Source organism: Sciurus vulgaris (genome assembly GCF_902686455.1).
Source record: "Sciurus vulgaris genome assembly, chromosome: 9".
Classification (NCBI taxonomy): domain Eukaryota; kingdom Metazoa; phylum Chordata; class Mammalia; order Rodentia; family Sciuridae; genus Sciurus; species Sciurus vulgaris.
Genome location: NC_136469.1, coordinates 33547938 through 33565307, shown reverse-complemented (window position 1 = coordinate 33565307; position 17370 = coordinate 33547938).

Genomic DNA, 17370 nt, shown 5'->3' with positions numbered 1-17370 from the left:
CAATATGGAAAACAATCTTACGTAAGGACTAAAATGTAGGCCTAGGTAAGCTTATGATAGCACGCAAAACCAACAAAACCAAAACAGGAAGGGTAGAGGGTTGCAATCAGTGATTTGCTAGAGTTGTTAGTAACCAGGCAAATAGCAACAAGCTGGTCAAGATTTATGGCTGCTGGCGCATGATTTTCCCAAGCCACCTCTTGCGAACCTAGAAGACCAATTTATCAGAAGAATTTTTCTCTAAGCTCTTGTTTTGCATGTACTTGTGCACTATTGTGCTTCGCCAACCTGACCCATAGAACAGCTATTTCGGGACCTTTCCTTTAAATTGACAGGTACATCTGAGTCACTGCTGTCTCCCATTGTCTTGGTCCCTTGTTAAATCTGACTATGGTACTCTGGTTCAAGAGTTTACTCTTTCCAGAGTAAACTCTCTACTAGGGAGTTTTCCCCTATGAGAGAAGGAACGTAATGGCTCATTTTATAAGAATTGTCTCTAATTTGGAGAAATGAAATAATGATATATATCATTTCCTCAACTAAACTTACATGAGATAACTTGGAGTTTGATAACCACAGTGCCTTGCTGAAAAGCAAAATTCAAGAGTGAATGCTATATAGAGCATTCTGAAATGAGCCAAACATCATCTGTACATGAAATGTATATGAATAAAAAGAGGACATTCTATTTCTTGTAACCTAAATAGTTCCAACAGGATGAATATTCTTAATCGTGGTATAGCAAATAATAAAATCCTCCATAACACAAATTCATCCTCCCAAATATTTCCATAATGTATGTTGTTAAAGCTGCTCTTAAAAGCCAGAAAGGTTTTAAAAGGCCATTTTGAATCAGCAGGGATTAACAAATTCAGTATGACCGTAGGACTGCATTATTGGTTAGAATGTAATACTCTGAGAAAAAGCACATCCACATAGTGTCATTTTCCTAGAATTGCCACATTAGAATTTTTATTCATTTTTTTAAAAATATCAGTCTCCCCTAGAAATTTTAATTCAGTGGATCTGGTGGAAAGAGAGGGATCTGGAATTTTAATGGTGCTTCAGGTGATAGCTTTGTTCAAGATAACTGGGTAGCAGATATAAAAATGCGTACATCTCTCTTTAGAATATCCTGTTTCCCACAGAGGTTGGAAAGCATGTCATTTATGCCATCTTCTTTTACAAATACTGAGCTACATAAGTTTTTTATTCTTACAAGATTCTTATGCTTGCAGGGTCTGCTGCCACCTTGATCCCCTCCATGCCATTGTGAGACTTACCATTGGACACTTAGTTGATAGTGGACAGCAGCCTATTTACTATAGGAGTGACATTTTTTAGGGGCATATTTCTATCAATCCCTTATGAAAAAAAAAAAAAAAAAAAAAAAACACCAAAGGGAAAATCCCTGAAACAAAGCTTTAGAAAACATTTCCACACCCAAAACAAAGATTAGTTCAACAAATAGATGATCGGCAAATGTTGATTAAATGTTTAACATGGACATTTCATTTAACACAAAGTTTAGAATTTTGGGAACTGAGCCTAAGTGTGTGGATTTGTGTGTGTGTATGTGTGTGTATGTGTGTGTGTATATGTGTGTGTGTCTCTTTTTAAAATTTATAGATGACAATTATTTCTCTATTTACTAAACTTTGGATTTGCTCCTTTTAGTGTCAGATTTGGTAATACGCATAAGTAATAAACATTTGACTATTAAACACAGAAATTTATGTGAACGTAATTTGAATATTAGAATGCAAATAGGGAGAGCCGAAGCCTTTGAAAATCTATGATCTGATATGATTTTTTTTCTTTTAAAAAAATAGGTATAGCTGGGTGCAGTGGCACATGCCTCTAATTCCAGCAGCATGGGAGGCTGAGAAGGAGGATCGTGAGTTCAAAGCCAGCCTCAGAAAAAGTGAGGTGCTAAGCAACTTGGTGAGACCCTCTCTCTAAATAAAATACAAAACAGGGCTGGGGATGTGGCTCAGTGATTGAGTGCCCCTGAGTTCAATACCTGGTACCATAAAAAAAAAAGGTATAGTTTATCTTCATTATTTTATAATACACATACACACATAAATAAACTATATGAAGAGAAAAAATACTGAAATAAATCTATCAAAATGTTAGTGGTAGTTTTTTCTGATTCTGAAATTAGGGATAATTTAGTTTCACTTTCCTTTCTTATTGCATTTTAAAACTTTTAATAATTAAGATGTGTTAAATATGCAATAAAATTATTAAAATTAAAATTAAATTGAAAAAATAATTTTCAATATTTTTTCTCATTGCTGTCTCTGAAACATTATTGAGGCTATGCTTTTATGACTTGCTTTTGAATTCTTCCTTTAAAATAGACCTTGAAAATTTCATCATCTATTTTTATATCATCCTAAGCAGTAAATTTATGCATCAAAATCAACTGCAGAAAGTTCAAATTGAAGGGTGTGTTTGATAAGATGACATTAATAATACACTGTCAATTATATATTTATATATTTACAACTCATTTGGAAATTTTTAGCTCCAGATTGAAACAATTCCGTCTTATTCAAAAAGAAAATAGGAGCGGTGTTCTGTGGAAATAATTTAACAAAAGTTTTAGGGGAAAGGTGACACATATCATAGTCTCATGTAGTAGTGATTTTTTAAAAACTCCAAATTACTTACATTTCACACAAAAATGTCCTTTTGTTGGTATGGTTGTTGATACAGAAATTATAGCTGAATGTGGTGTACTGGGTTCTAGTGTAGACATTTCCATTAAATGAATGGAGTGATTATAGATAAACATGGATTTTCTCAAAGGTTTAATCTGAACATAATTAAGCTACCCTTAAACACTCTATTGAAGTTATGTAAAGATAAACTAGAGATTACCTTAAAGTATTAAAAGCACACTCTAAAATCCATATATCATTCTAGTCACATTGAAGGAAGATGAACCAGATTTACTCTCTCTGGAGAAATAACTAACAAACTGGAAAAATATAAATAAATAATTATATTTGGGGATTGGCATTAGGTTGAATAAAAGAGTGATCCCTGCAAGAGAAGGAGTAAGCATGGTATATTTATAAACTCTGTATTTATAAAAACAATAAACTCTGATTGTCTCAGTTAACTGACTAGACACAAACCCTGGAAAGAAAATCAAGACAGCCTCATTGCCTCCTTAGGCTAAGGAGTTGTATTGAAAGTCTGTTTTATATATTCAAGAAGCTGAAAGGAACCTGTCAAAGAAAGACCTGAAAGATCAAAAATAAATAAATAAACAAACAGGAAGCATCCAAATCAAACTTCTGGAGATGAAAATCTGTGAAATGAAAAGATACTGATTAGGATTCATAAATTAAACACTGAACAATAAAAGGTCAGTGAACTGAGGATGTAGTAAAAGAAAGTTTCTAAAATGAAACAGAGAAAAAGGATGGAATGAAGTATACAGAGCATCAGTGAACTATGTGAAAACTCCAAGATGCCTCAAATATATGTAATTGAGTCCTTAGAGAGGAAAAGATGGATGAGGAGACAGGAAAATTTCCCAATTTGATGAAAACTGTAGAGACGTAGTCTAAGAAGTTCAAAATCCCAAGTAAAGCAATGTGAAGAAATCTCTCTCAAGGAACATCATAATCAATAAATTAACAATCAGTGATTAAGAGAAAAACATAAAAGCATTCAGTGAAAAGAAGAAAAAATAGGTACAGAAAAACAAATGTAAGAATAGCAAAAGACATTTCATCAGAAGCAAGTTCTTGAACATAGTGAGGATCATTTAAGTGCTGGAAAGGAAAAATCCATGCTGGCAAACTAGAATCCAACACTTGGCAAACATATCTTTAGAAAATGAATGCCAAAAACCAAATTTTTTAGATGTATAAAAGTCAAACAAATTTGTCACGATCAGAATTTCACTATAAAAATGTTAAATCTGTCAAAACAGAATAATATCAGATGGAAAGTTAATTTTCACAAATTAATGAAAAGCAGTAGAAACAGTAAAGATGTGTGTGAAAATAAAATGCTTTGTTAATTTCCAAATCTCTTTAAAATACAATTGACTGTTATAACAAAAATAATAACTATATATTGACTATTATATATACAAATCAAATGCATGACAATATCATCCTAAAGTTAGTACAGGAAATAGAAACATTTTGCTGTGATGTTTCATTCTATATAAAGTGGAATATTATTTCTTAAAGATAGATTGGTAAATAAGTATGATACAGCCCAGGAGCTCATGGGCCAAATGATAACTACTTCAGGCTTCTGGACCCTATAGTATCTATTGCAAGTACTCAACTCTGCTGTTGTAGCAAGAAAACAAAGACAACACATGCATAAATGAATGTGCCTGTGTTTCACTAAGACTTTATTTATAAAACAAAGAGTTTTATAGGTTTATGGCTCTTAATTGTAGTTTGCTGACTCCTTGAAAAACTCATTTAAAATACAAATGAATTAATAATTGAGAAAATAACAAAGGAGATAAAATGAAACAGCAATAATAAAAAAGTCTGCCAACCCAAAGTAATGCAGAAGAGAAGGAAATGGGAATGAAGAACAGATGTGATGAAGGGAAACCAGATAGCAAGATGACAGATTCAAACCAAAACATATCAGTAATCATATTAAATACAAATGGCATAAAAAACTAAATTGAAAAGAGAGATTTCAGATGATATGGAAAAGAATGATTCAACTAAATATGGTCTATAAAAGTTTCATTTTAATGTAAAACAAAAAGCAAAAGATGAAGGTATAAAAATATTTGCTGTGAAAATATTGTTGGAGGGGTGGTACATGAGCAAAGATTTCAGAGTATGAATTTTCCAGGAATAAACTCAATTATTTCAAAATCATAAATATATTAATTCATTAACAACTTTAAATGCTTTTCCATCTAACATCAGAGTTTCAAAATATGTAAAGAAAAATGGTAGAATTGACTAGAGAAATAAAGAAACCTACAATTTTAGCCAGATATTTAAAGACCTTCACTTAATACATGATAGAATGAGAAGATGGAATGTCAGAAGACAAATGTTGTTTTGTTTTGTTTTGAGATGGGTCTCACTGTATTTTCCAAGTTGTCTTCAAACGCTATCATAAAGATAAATATATAGATATAAACATAGATGTAGATATGGATACGGTTACAGATGCAGAGACATAGAGTAACTGAAAACAACTTTTGAAAAATTGTTGAGAAAACACGCAGGTCACTTATATTTGCACCAACATGAACATAGGTTTAATAAAATAACTGAATTTTCTTAGCTATCTTTATAACTTTTAGATCAACTAATTTGGAATTTTGAGAGAAATTATAAATCTCCCCTAGTGTTCCATATTATGAAATCAACTTCTATAATAATAATTACTATAATTCTTAAATCCTGTTTTCACAAGGAAATTAGAAGAGTTCATAAAACAAGATATATACATATATTACAAATTTATAGAACAGAGAAACAGAACAATTACATAAGTGTGTGTCTATGTATATACATATATCTCCTATACTTGAGATAGAGAGATATAGGTTTATTATAAAGTACTGGCCCATGTCATTATGGAGGCTAAAAGTTCCACAATATCTGTTTAGCAACTGGAGATCCAGAAAAGCCAGTGCTGTTTTGGGAGATCATGAGAGCCACAGAGCTGATTAATGTTCATTCCAGCCCCAGCTAGAAGACCTGAGAAACAAGAGTGCAGACAGCAGGGAATTAATATCCTGTCTCTAAAACCAACCTTCCTTCTCCTGTTTGTTCTATTCACATGATTGCCAGATTGAATTATGCCCACCCACACTGGGGAGAGCCATCTATTTTACTCAACTCACCAAATTAAATGCTAATACCTTCAGAAATACCCTCATAGACCACCCTGAAATAATGTTTAACCAGCTATCTGGACATCCCTTAACCTAGTCAAGTTGGCACATGATATTAACTATTATTGTAAGACAATTAAAATAAAGATTATAATAATTCAGAGGAGAATTATGTTGATATCTATGCTAAATAGTGACTGGGGACTGGACTTTAGGGCCCTAGTCAGGGGATGGAAAGGAGAATCAAGTGATCTGAGCCACCAGGCTTCTCCTCTGGGACCAATCTCAGAAGAAATCTATAATCAGGAGTAAAATCTGAAAACAAGAGCAAAGTTTTACAGTGAGAAACAAAGTAGAATGCAGTAATTTGTGCATCATCCTTCCTGATGCACAAAAAAGCAGGAAGTCAACAAAAAGAAGCAAGAAGTAAAAAATGGAGTGAGAGAAGATCTTATCTACATATTGTGCTGCATCCAGAGTCACTTTGAGATGAATTTCACATACACTGAGCTCTTCTTGGAGAACCTCTGTAGAATTCATTATTATGTCTGTCCATTTAGACTGGGAAAAGATTATTAACATGGTAATCAGGATGACCCTAGTCAGGACAACCCCAGTCATAAAAAATTATTTAATGAAATTCTAAATCATGAGAAAATGGAAATGTAATGCATTATTTGATTTTGTTATCACCTTTTGAATCTATAGAGAAAGACCTCTTAAGTTTCTCTAAGTAGCATTTACCAAGTGGGTTGTAAGGTAGAGGACGTGAATGATAGACAATGCTTTTTAAAAGGAAGTACAGCATTATACTTTGTGACCTTCAGTTCTTTTTCACAGAATTTTAATCTTACATATTTATCCAGACTCAAACATTGGAAAAATGTTGGTAGTCACAAGATTTTATTTATTTATTTATTTTCTTAATTTGTTATTTTTAGTTATACATGACAGTAGAATGTATTTTCACGCATTGTATATACATGGAGCTTAACTTCTCATTTTTGTGGTTGTACATGATGTGGATTTACGCTGGTCATGTGTTCATATATGAACGTAGGAAAGTGATGTCAGATTCATTCTACTATCTTTCTTATTCCTGTCCTCCCTCCCTCTCAAGAGATTTTAAATATTAATTTTCAAAAACCATTGATATTTGTTCAGGTTCGTATTATTTAGTGTCAGGGAAGGAACTATCTACCCCTTTTTCTTGGTAATAGTTATCCAGCCTGTAATTAGATTAAGTAAATGACTTTAAAATTATTGTGAGAATATATAAATCTTAGTCCTGGGTGAACATTTTATAATATTTAATTTTCCTAATATTTCTATAAAATAATTTAAGCTCTCATTCTACTTGGATGTCACAAGTCTAATTTTAGATTTCCCCAACTCCACTTTCTCTGCATATACCTAAATGTGATAAGATAGTTCATGCTTGGACAAATACAGCCACCAGAGTACCATTAGAGTCTGTGTGAACCCAAATATTGCTTCTAAGGTTTGAAAAACACCAATAATGTCATCTATTTCCTGGAGGTTTCCAAACCCTCCTGGCTTTGGACAACATCCCAAATGGGATATGTTTGTTTAAGACTTTCATCAACATATATTGGAAAGTCCTGCATTCTTACTCCCTGACAATGGTAAGAATTAACTTCTGATCCTCATGACATTTACTCAGTTTCCCCCAAGGAGGGCCATAAGTCAGTTTAGAAATATTAAAGGTTTGGAAATTTAAGAAATAAAGACAAGACAACAGAAATAAGTGAAAAGAGAAAGGTGGGATGATCTAGCTATGATGGAGATGGGACCTAACCGCAAAATGGAGCCCTCTCACTTTATTTAAATGAGTAGGAACAACAATGGAATTTAGTGTGAAGAACTTCCTCAGGAAAACAGGACGAAGAGGGCAAAAGAAACCTTTGGCTCAGCAGTTTCTGCCCACCTCCCCTACTTCTGGTCTGCTGCATTTGAACCTAGGGCTGTCTGAGCCAATGAGAGGGTGTCGGCACAAACTGAGTGGTCTCCAATCAGTGGAATTTCTCCAAGAGTTCTCAGAAGAGCAGAGTCCCTGCCTTGAGATGGTTCAAACAAACCTGTGATTCATTCACGGCTCCCAACATTAACTGACTGTTTTTTATATGAGGTATTATCTTGGCAGCTCACCTGTCTCTCCAAAGTCTTGCCTTTATCAATTTCTCAATTACTATTGGCATAATACTAGGCACAGTGAAGACTAAATATTTGTTTGTAAATTTTCTTTAAGCCATCTGACTATTGGCAAATCACAATGGAACATAAAGCATAAATATCATTGTGAGTCCATGTATGCAACATTGGAAAGTGCTGGATTAGATGTTCTCTTCTTCAGTGTCTGCACATTGACTCTGCATATGTAAATGATTTGCAATGCATTTCCCAAATAACCATTTGCTACATGATTTTTGCTATAGATTTACTAGGACTTCTCTTTTTATTGGGTTTGCATTTTCCTGTACTATGTAAGTTGAAAGAAGTCAATTCACTTATAAAAAACAGATTTTGACAATAAAGATTCAGAAAAGTATGAATCTAAAACCTGAATTCAGTTTCTATACTTTAACCTATTGTAAGGGAAAAAATGACATTCTTTCATATGTACCCTTGTTAAAAGGAAAAAAAAATGATTAAGTACTTTGGTTTTTCAATGATTTGCCTCCATATTCTTGTATAAAACAGAACAAGCCAAAACTGCATTAAGTAAGATTTATAAGACTCTTCATAGAACTGGAATAACTGGAATGCGCCCTTTATTTTCCCACTAGATGTAGGCTAATGTTTTCCTTTGTTTGTTTGTTTGTTTGTTTTGTTTTGCTTTTTTTGTTTTGTTTTGTTTTGTTCTTATTTTTTGTTTCAGTTCTGGGATTTGAACACAGGATCTCACACATGCTAAGCACACATTCTATCATGGAGCTACACCTCCAGTTTCTTTAAGGTTCATATTTAAAACCACAATATCTTCTTTCATGGAAACTTTATCTTCCTTGAAACTCTTAACTTCAATGCATGCCAGAGCCTCTTTCCTATGACCTTGTCGCTTATTACTCTGCAATGCTGAGCAACATTCTTTAATACATACCAGTCCAAATTTGAATTTTCAGAATAAAATTTTGATTTTTTTCTTACTACATGTGAAAAAACTTTTCCTTGGAATGAAAAAATTCTCACTTTTTCCCACAAAATCATTATGCATTGATTTCTGCCTTAAAGATGTGCCTAATTGGCAGCAGAAACACACATACCCCACTACCTCACCAATATATTCATTGTTGCTCATGTGCAATCAATCACTTTATGTTCCAAAGTGGCCTCCCCTCACCCTTAGGAGAATAACACAGGAGATGCTCCTCAGTGGGATGATAGTTCTATCCAAAATTGGGTTAATTCTGGAAGTATCATAAGAAAAATATTTCTACAGAATTTAGGTCTTTCTGGAAGCAGATATTCATCAGTGTTACAAATATCTAATCATTTTTTTCTTTACTCAATTTACTAGAAGTCAGTATGAGTGAAATTCCACAGCCAACATATTTCTTACATTGGAAGACAGCCATGTTTCACTTTATGCCACTAAAGTCCTTCTTTAACCACCCAAAATTTTATTTTGCAGAAGCAAAATTTCTTGATATTTTTTTCCTGGAAAATACAGAAGCATAGCCAGGATAGTAGAAGAGCTACTCAGTAGAGATCCAAGAAATCAAAAAAGACTGTAAAGCAAGTTTTAAAATGTTTTGAAAATACAATCAGAATATGATTCCTAGTTTTGGTACAAAAATTATGACAATTTACCCTCTTAGTGGGGAAACTAATTCAACCAAGAATTGTGTTTTGCCCTGGTGATGCTATTTTATGTGAGCCAAAATAATAACAAATATTTCCTTTGGAACCTTAGGAGTCTTGGTTAGATGGGATGAACCAAATTTACCTCAGGCAATTCAATTAATGAGTATCTGGAGGACCATTCAGAATAACTCTTGCAATCGTCTTTCAAAATATACTTGGCTAAGTAATATAACATAATAAAAAAATTCCTAAAAATTAGGATAGGAAAAACAATCAACTAAAATGACCTATATTAGCTTTTATAGCTGACAGATTTTATGAAAAATATCCTGATCAGATTTTGTAAATATTAAAATTTAAAGCAGAAAACTGCTAATGCTGACTGGTCAAGAATGTTTTCTTACTTTCTACATTTGTTTTCAAGACCAGAGTTGCATCTTTGAAGCATAGACCCGGAGTCCTAAACTCAAATGCCAGGGCCTGCTAGTCAAGTAACACTGCATTGAAGTGGGTAGCATATAACACATCTGGTGCCACTCTATTTTAATTAACAACAAAATCCAAAATGTGGACAGTCAAATAAAACACCTCTCTGTAAATCAAGTGCTTGCAGTTCTTAGAACAATAAGTATCTTTGTCCCTACAAAATTGCCTGGCCTAAAATAGCCCCTGGTAAATATTTGGTGTCAAAAGGTGGCTCATCTATGGTGAACTGTGAAACTTCATTACTAGGAGCTTCCATGAACAACTTAATTTCTTGAAAGCATACATTTAAGGTGTTTTCCAAACATAATTTAAAAAGAAAACAAACTTCAAATTTAATTACATTCTGAAATCGGTTACTTTGCTAATTTGAATAATGCCAACAATTACTTCTAAAGCTTCCTTCTTGATGTTGACTCCCTTTGGTCTCATGTTTTGAACCTCTGTAAATATCTAAGTAGTATTCCACTAAATTAAGACCAGGTGCCAATTAGTTACTTAAAGTTTAAAAAATATATTATTAATAGCATGTTAATCACAGATGTCTTGGAAGAGCTGATGACAGAAATTGATTACAGGTACTAGCATTCTTACGTTATTCTGAAGAGGCCTTTTAAAGGAAACCTAAGGAGATTCAGTTACTGCAAGGATTTCAGAGAGAATTCCAAGTCATGCTCAGGACCATGTGGTTTACCCAAATATTTCTGTCTACTGTCCAAGTGGACAATGACTGATTTGGAAGCAGTCCTGGGAGCCTGATCTTTGAGAAATGTCTCAAAAGTCCTCCTCTCCCTTTGACTTCTGTTTGAATTTAAGAAATGAGGAAAACTGGGAAGAGATCAGAGGGATAGAACACTATGATTGTGATATTTATTTTCTTGGCTTCCTCTTGTAGGAGTTGTCTTGAGTCAATTGCATCATTTAACCAGAACACATGGCTCCCAAGAAGTGGCCTTTCTTTTCCACACAGCTCTGGAAATCCTTGGATCCCAGTAACATCTCCCTTCCTTTGTCCCTTCCAGAATGAGAAGAACGATGGTTCCCTTTGGGAGGAGTCCTGGCATGATGGACCATCTGATGCTCTTCCTAAGTCCTGTCAAAATGTTTTAAATAGTTCTTATTAAATGCTTGTTCCTGAGATAAGCAACTTGAATGTGCCATTTATTTCCTTCCAGGAGTCCACCTAACACATGGGAAGTGAGGATGGGATTTGGATGGGTCTATGGACAAGGAGAGAGGAAACCTTCTGTGAAGGACAAGCCATCTTCTGCACGCTTCTGAGTGATCTGCAAGGTAGCCAGCCAGAGGGTGTGTGTTTGAAAATTCCAAACACACCTGACCCAAAAAAGAAAAACCATTTTAAAATGGTCCAAATAATTCTCTGAAGGCTTTAGCTAAATTCAGTAGGTCACATTCTAAAATCTCACCAGGAAGTACAGCTTAGTTTGATTGCCTAAATGTTCTTAGTCCAACCAGTAATAAACTTTAAAAATGCCTTCTAATTTATATATTTCACATAGTTGTAGGCAAAGAATGAGCAAGAATGAACAGAAAAGGATAATGAGAATGTAGAAAAATATGGAGAATAAGAAACAAACACTGGGAAAAGATCTGATGTTAAATGAGTCATGAAGTTGTAAATGGCTTGTGGCTTTCTTACTTAACATGATTTTGCTGAAATAAAAAACAGAGACTTCACAAAATGCATATTTGAAGATCCTGTATATGAAATCAATTTAGTTCTGTCCTGGGGAAGGGAGTAAACAAAAAGAATCAAGTTGCAGATTTTCTATAAAACACAAAGAATGTGTACATTAGGGGAAATTACACAGAAGAAGATTCTGATATCAGCAAGCATGTGCATCCACAGCAGATTTAACAGTTTGCTATGGGTGGGAAAGTTGACCAGGGCTGTGTGAATCAGATGTACTTGAAGTCAGCATGTTTTATATCTTCAAGAGCTTTCCTTTCGTGATGATGTTTCCCCAGTTGAGTTCTTCCAATCTGTTAGCTGTGCGTTTCTATTTTCATCTGAGCAAGTTTCATTTGATCAGAGAGATGTTAATAGCTAAGCGCTGCATCTGATCCATTTTCTAATGAGCGGTAGTGTTTTCTTGATCACCACTTCCCAGACAACAGAGGAATAAGTAGATGTTTGCATATCACTGACTTCACGTTTCATTAAGCTTGAATTCAGAGAACATTTCTCTCATACAAATATGTAATACTTGGAAAGTTGAAATGTGCTGGAGAAGATGCAAATGTCTTACCAGTGCAACCAGCTGGACTCTTTCATGGCTCAAAATGTGGTTTTCATTACAAATGAATTGGCCTTCAGGGAGAATTTTCACAAGGATATGAACTCTGATTATTTAATATTCCAGTAAGCACAAATTAAATAAAGAAAGCTGCATAAATGAAGACCTTGGATGCTGGAATCCACTATGGAATACATTTCACATAGATATCTTTGTGCATGTTTAAAAATGTGTGTGCCTGGGATTACTCAGACTGAGCTGTGGTAAGTCATTAGGCAACCTTTTTTGCCTCACAGTTATATCTGTGTGAAAAGATAAAGAGAAAACATTTTATTTTCTTGGAGCAAATGTATATTCCTATGAAAAGGTGGACAGTTCTTTCAGGGGCGGGAGTCTCAGAGAAATGTAGCTATATTTCCGAGTGTAAAGTAGCATAGACTTCTTCAGTCCAAAAAGTAGAATCCTGGTACCCTGAGTACATGATGAGTCCTGGGTTCCCTGGGCCCCCGTGACATTGCCTGCCATTACCAACTTGGAGCCTCCACCATATTTGACTTCCAGTTTAGAGTCTAAAGCCACAAATGTGATGCAGTCTCTTTGATATAAACCAGCTTATGTCTCCAGGGTGCTTAAAGTCCTGCGGGAGGCCCCCGCATTTCTTTTAAAGCAGAAGTGAGGTCCTCTCAGTGGTCCTCAAGGTCTCACTGCCGCCTTTTGTGTCCTTGATTTAATTCCTTATTACTCGTCTCTCCCTGTCCTCCTCGGCCACTCACCCCTCACTCCCCTCCAGCTACACTGTCCTCTATCTCTCCACAGCTTTCTTAGGCACAGGCCTTTGCTGGCCTTTCCTCTGCCTGGATGGTCTTCCAAGTTACCTGCAGAGCTAATTTTTCTTTCTTTCCAGTCTGTTTAAATTCACCTTCCCCACAACATCTACCTGTTTCTTTTAAATTTATTTTTATTGTAAACAAATGGGATACAACTTGTTTCTCTGGTTGCACATGAAGTAGAGGGATACCATTTGTGTAATCATACATTTACATAGGATAATGGTGTTGATTCATTCTGTTATTTTTTCCTTCCCCCCCACCCCTCCCACCCCTCTTTTCCCTCTATACAGTCCCTCTTTCCTTCATTCTTACACCCCTCCCACCCCCCATTATGTGTCATCATCTGCTTATCAGCAAGATCATTCGTCCTTTGGTTTTTTTGAGATTGGCTTATCTCACTTAGCATGATATTCTCCAATTTCATCCATTTGTCTGCAAATGCCATAATTTTATTATTCTTTATGGCTGTGTAATATTCCATTGTATATATATATATACCACAGTTTCTTTATCCATTCATCAACTAAAGGACATCTAGGTTGGTTCCACAATCTGGCTATTGTGAATTGAGCAGCTATGAACATTGATGTGGCTGCATCACTGTTGTGTGCTGACTTTAAGTCCTTTGGGTATAGGCCAAGGAGTGGGATAGTTGGGTCAAATGGTGGTTCCATTCCAAATTTTCTATGGAATCTCCACACTGCTTTCCAGAGTGACTACACTAATTTGCAACTCCACCAGCAATGTATGAGTGTTCCTTTTTCCCCACATCCTCACCAACACCTATTGTTGCTTGTGTTCTTGATAATCACCATTCTAATTGGGGTGAGATGGAACCTTAGTGTAGTTTTGATTTGCATTTCTCTTATTACTAGAGATGTTAACCATTTTTTCATATATCTGTTGATTGCTTGTAGATCTTCCTCTGTGAAGTGTCAATTTCCTTAGCCCATTTGTTGATTGGGTTATTCCAACAATATCTACCTGGACCACCCTGTTTCATAGAGCAAACTGCCATTTGCACTTCATTCCACCTTCCTGTCCTCTTTTGCTTCCTCTATCTTCATTGTTTCCAAAGCTTATATGTTCAAAATACTGCATCATTTATTTATATATTATGTTGATTTCTATGGTGCATCTCTCTCCCACTGGAATTTAAGTGGCAGGGTGCGAAAAAGTCTTTGACTTTGGTTCACTGAAATATCATTGGCATTAGAACGGTGACCAGCCTATTGTAAATGGCAAAGAAATATTTGTTTTACTTTCAGGACCTCTTTTGAAATCAAGGACTTCCAACTTAAGGTAGTCATCATGTAAACCAATGTACTTCAAATTCATTTAAAAATCTTAAAGCCTGAAACAGCTGAAACACATGAGTTCTACTGAGAAAGGAAGAATAATGCTGAAGAATTATTTTAAGTGGGTGCTATTTGTTTTCAGAGCAGTGGTCATCAAACTATGACTTGGTCCAAAAGTGTCCAGCCACCTTTTGTTTGTGATCACAGTATTGTTGGAACACAGCTGGGCCCATTTGCTTGTTGTTCTCGAAGGCTGCCTTTTCTCTGCAATAGCAGAATTGAGGAGTTGAGCAAAACCTGCTGGCAAGTGAAGCATTACCTGACTCTTCAGACAGCTCGCCCGCTGACTTCCGATCTAGATCAAAGTTGCTGACTTTCGGCAAGTAAATTGGTTTCCAAATGCCAGCAATTACCCCAATAATGTTTCCGGTTATGAGTAAAATGAGTTGAGGGACTTTACATAAGACAGGCTGTTTCTCATTACAACACCTCTCTTTCTGACTTATCTCAAGTATTTGGATTTCTCCAATAATTTATGGGCTTTCATTGAAATTGAAATATGCCAGAATTCTGAACTAAATGACCTCCTGAAGTCCCATCTTAAAACTTACATTATGACTCAGAATTCTCTACATCCCATCTTATTTTGCATTTTAATTACACATTCTATTATGCTGTAGTTTTTGGGGTGTGTGTCCTTAGTGTCCTTTTCCTGCTTAAAAACAGTCCCCTTGAAAGGTATTGACAGACATTATTATACTATATTTATTCTTCAATAATTTTCTTAAAGGAAGATGTAATTTTCCTTAACATTTAATTCTAGATGTAAAATTAGTGTACCTTATTTAGCAACATCATTGTTAACCTAATAGCTGCATTATAATTAATGATAGAGAAAGGCAGATTAGGATGACAGATTTATCATTATGCTTAGCAAAACATATAATACTAGGGCTTTTAAGGGAATGCATTTAGGTACTATTTTAAATAGCATATAATGAGATATATTCGAAGGACTTTTCTTAACAAAATGAAAGTCAACCAGAGGCAAGTTATCTGTGTAATTGAAATAAAAATAATCTTACCTTAATTCGGTAGATTATATTTGTTATTTTTATGGGTGATGTATGAATGTGTGTAGTTTATGTAAAAGTATCAAAAGGATGGATGATTGATAGATGGATAGGAGAAACAGATAAAGAAAGAGATTGCAGAGTATTTACCTGGAGGATGAACTATAGCAAATATTCAATTGCTATAGCATTGCTCTTTTCCTGTACATTCTTCCCCTTCTTACCTACAGATATCAGAAGTCGAGAAGACCTTTAGGAAATTCATACTAGTATAATAGATGAAAATATCCAAATTGGGTAAACATGATCTTAAAGTTTTCATATTAGATCTGAATTATGCAGCTAAGCTTTTTATATGAACCATGCAACCAGACAAATTACCTACTTCATTTGGGATTCTAGAAATACAGGCTTAAAAAATATATTTTAGGGGCAATTAAACCTCAGAACATTGCTGTATGGTTGCCTTAAATACCATTTATCATGTCATTAGACTATTAAAGGATGTGTACATCAGATTCATAAAAAATATTTATTTAGCACCTAGCAATATCAGGTATTTTCACAAATGTGTTAGTAGAATTAAATGTAATAAGATGTCTATTACATTGTTATTAAGCATGTCAATAATTTAAATATGTTATTAAATCCCCTTCAAATGAGGAAAATGAGGCCAAAATGGTCTGGTAGAGTGTGAGTTTCTGAGGAAAAAGAATATTGCATGCCACAATATGTATCTCCAATATTTACCACAGCGCACAGGATATAGCAAATAATACATTTTCATTGCAACAGTGGCTGTAGCTGGAACACATAAAACCAGTAAAGGAAGAATCTAGATTTGAGAGTCATCTCTTGACTTCAAAACCAGTATTTTTCCTAGGGTAAATAGGAATGTTCTTGCAAAGATTAAAGGAAAACATAAGCACATATATCATTATAAACCTAATATTCCCTGCCTCAAGTGTTTTTTGAATAAATAGAGGTCACCATGTAAGTGACAACAAGACAAAATTTAGCAGCTTAAAATAAAAGAAAGTACTAATGAAAGCACTAGCTCAGCTGAAGTCAGAGCTATCTGTAGAAAAATCATATGAAAAGGACAAAGAATATTCTGGCAACAACATACGAAATTTATATTTAAGGAAAAATTGTTGCTGCAAAAAGTAAGAGAGTTGCTGACTTGTCTATTCTGACACCATTCGTCAAATTGCTGGATGTTACAAGGTTGTGCAATCAGGAAAACTCCCCTCTGCTATAAGATGCTGGGATCTGATATTGTACAGTCTTGGGCTGAGCAGAAAGAGCAGACAGAATGGAAGAGGAGGCTGAAATGAAGCATACATCCCACATACTTAACCTCGAAGGGAAGTGGACCCAGGGAGTACTTGACATGCACATCCTTTAGAGTGTGCCTATTATTTTGAATTTGCTTGTGGGATCTTTCAATTCATCCTGGATTTCTGCCCATTGCCAGAACAAATAATGTGTTTTTGCTAGCGCCAGGATGTGCTCAGAAAGCTCTTTCCTTTTGTCCTGCTAACATGGTTTATTCCCACATTCCTTCAGGTCTCAGCTTCTGGGTGACCTTCAACTCCTAAAATGTATTTGGTCCCTTACATTGTACTTCCATACCATTTTTTTTTCTCTTTTAGTTATACTCACTTTTATCGATAGAATAAGCTCTATATTTATTGTCAAATGCACTTTTAATAATACATTTATACCTCTAGAGAAGAGTATATTCTG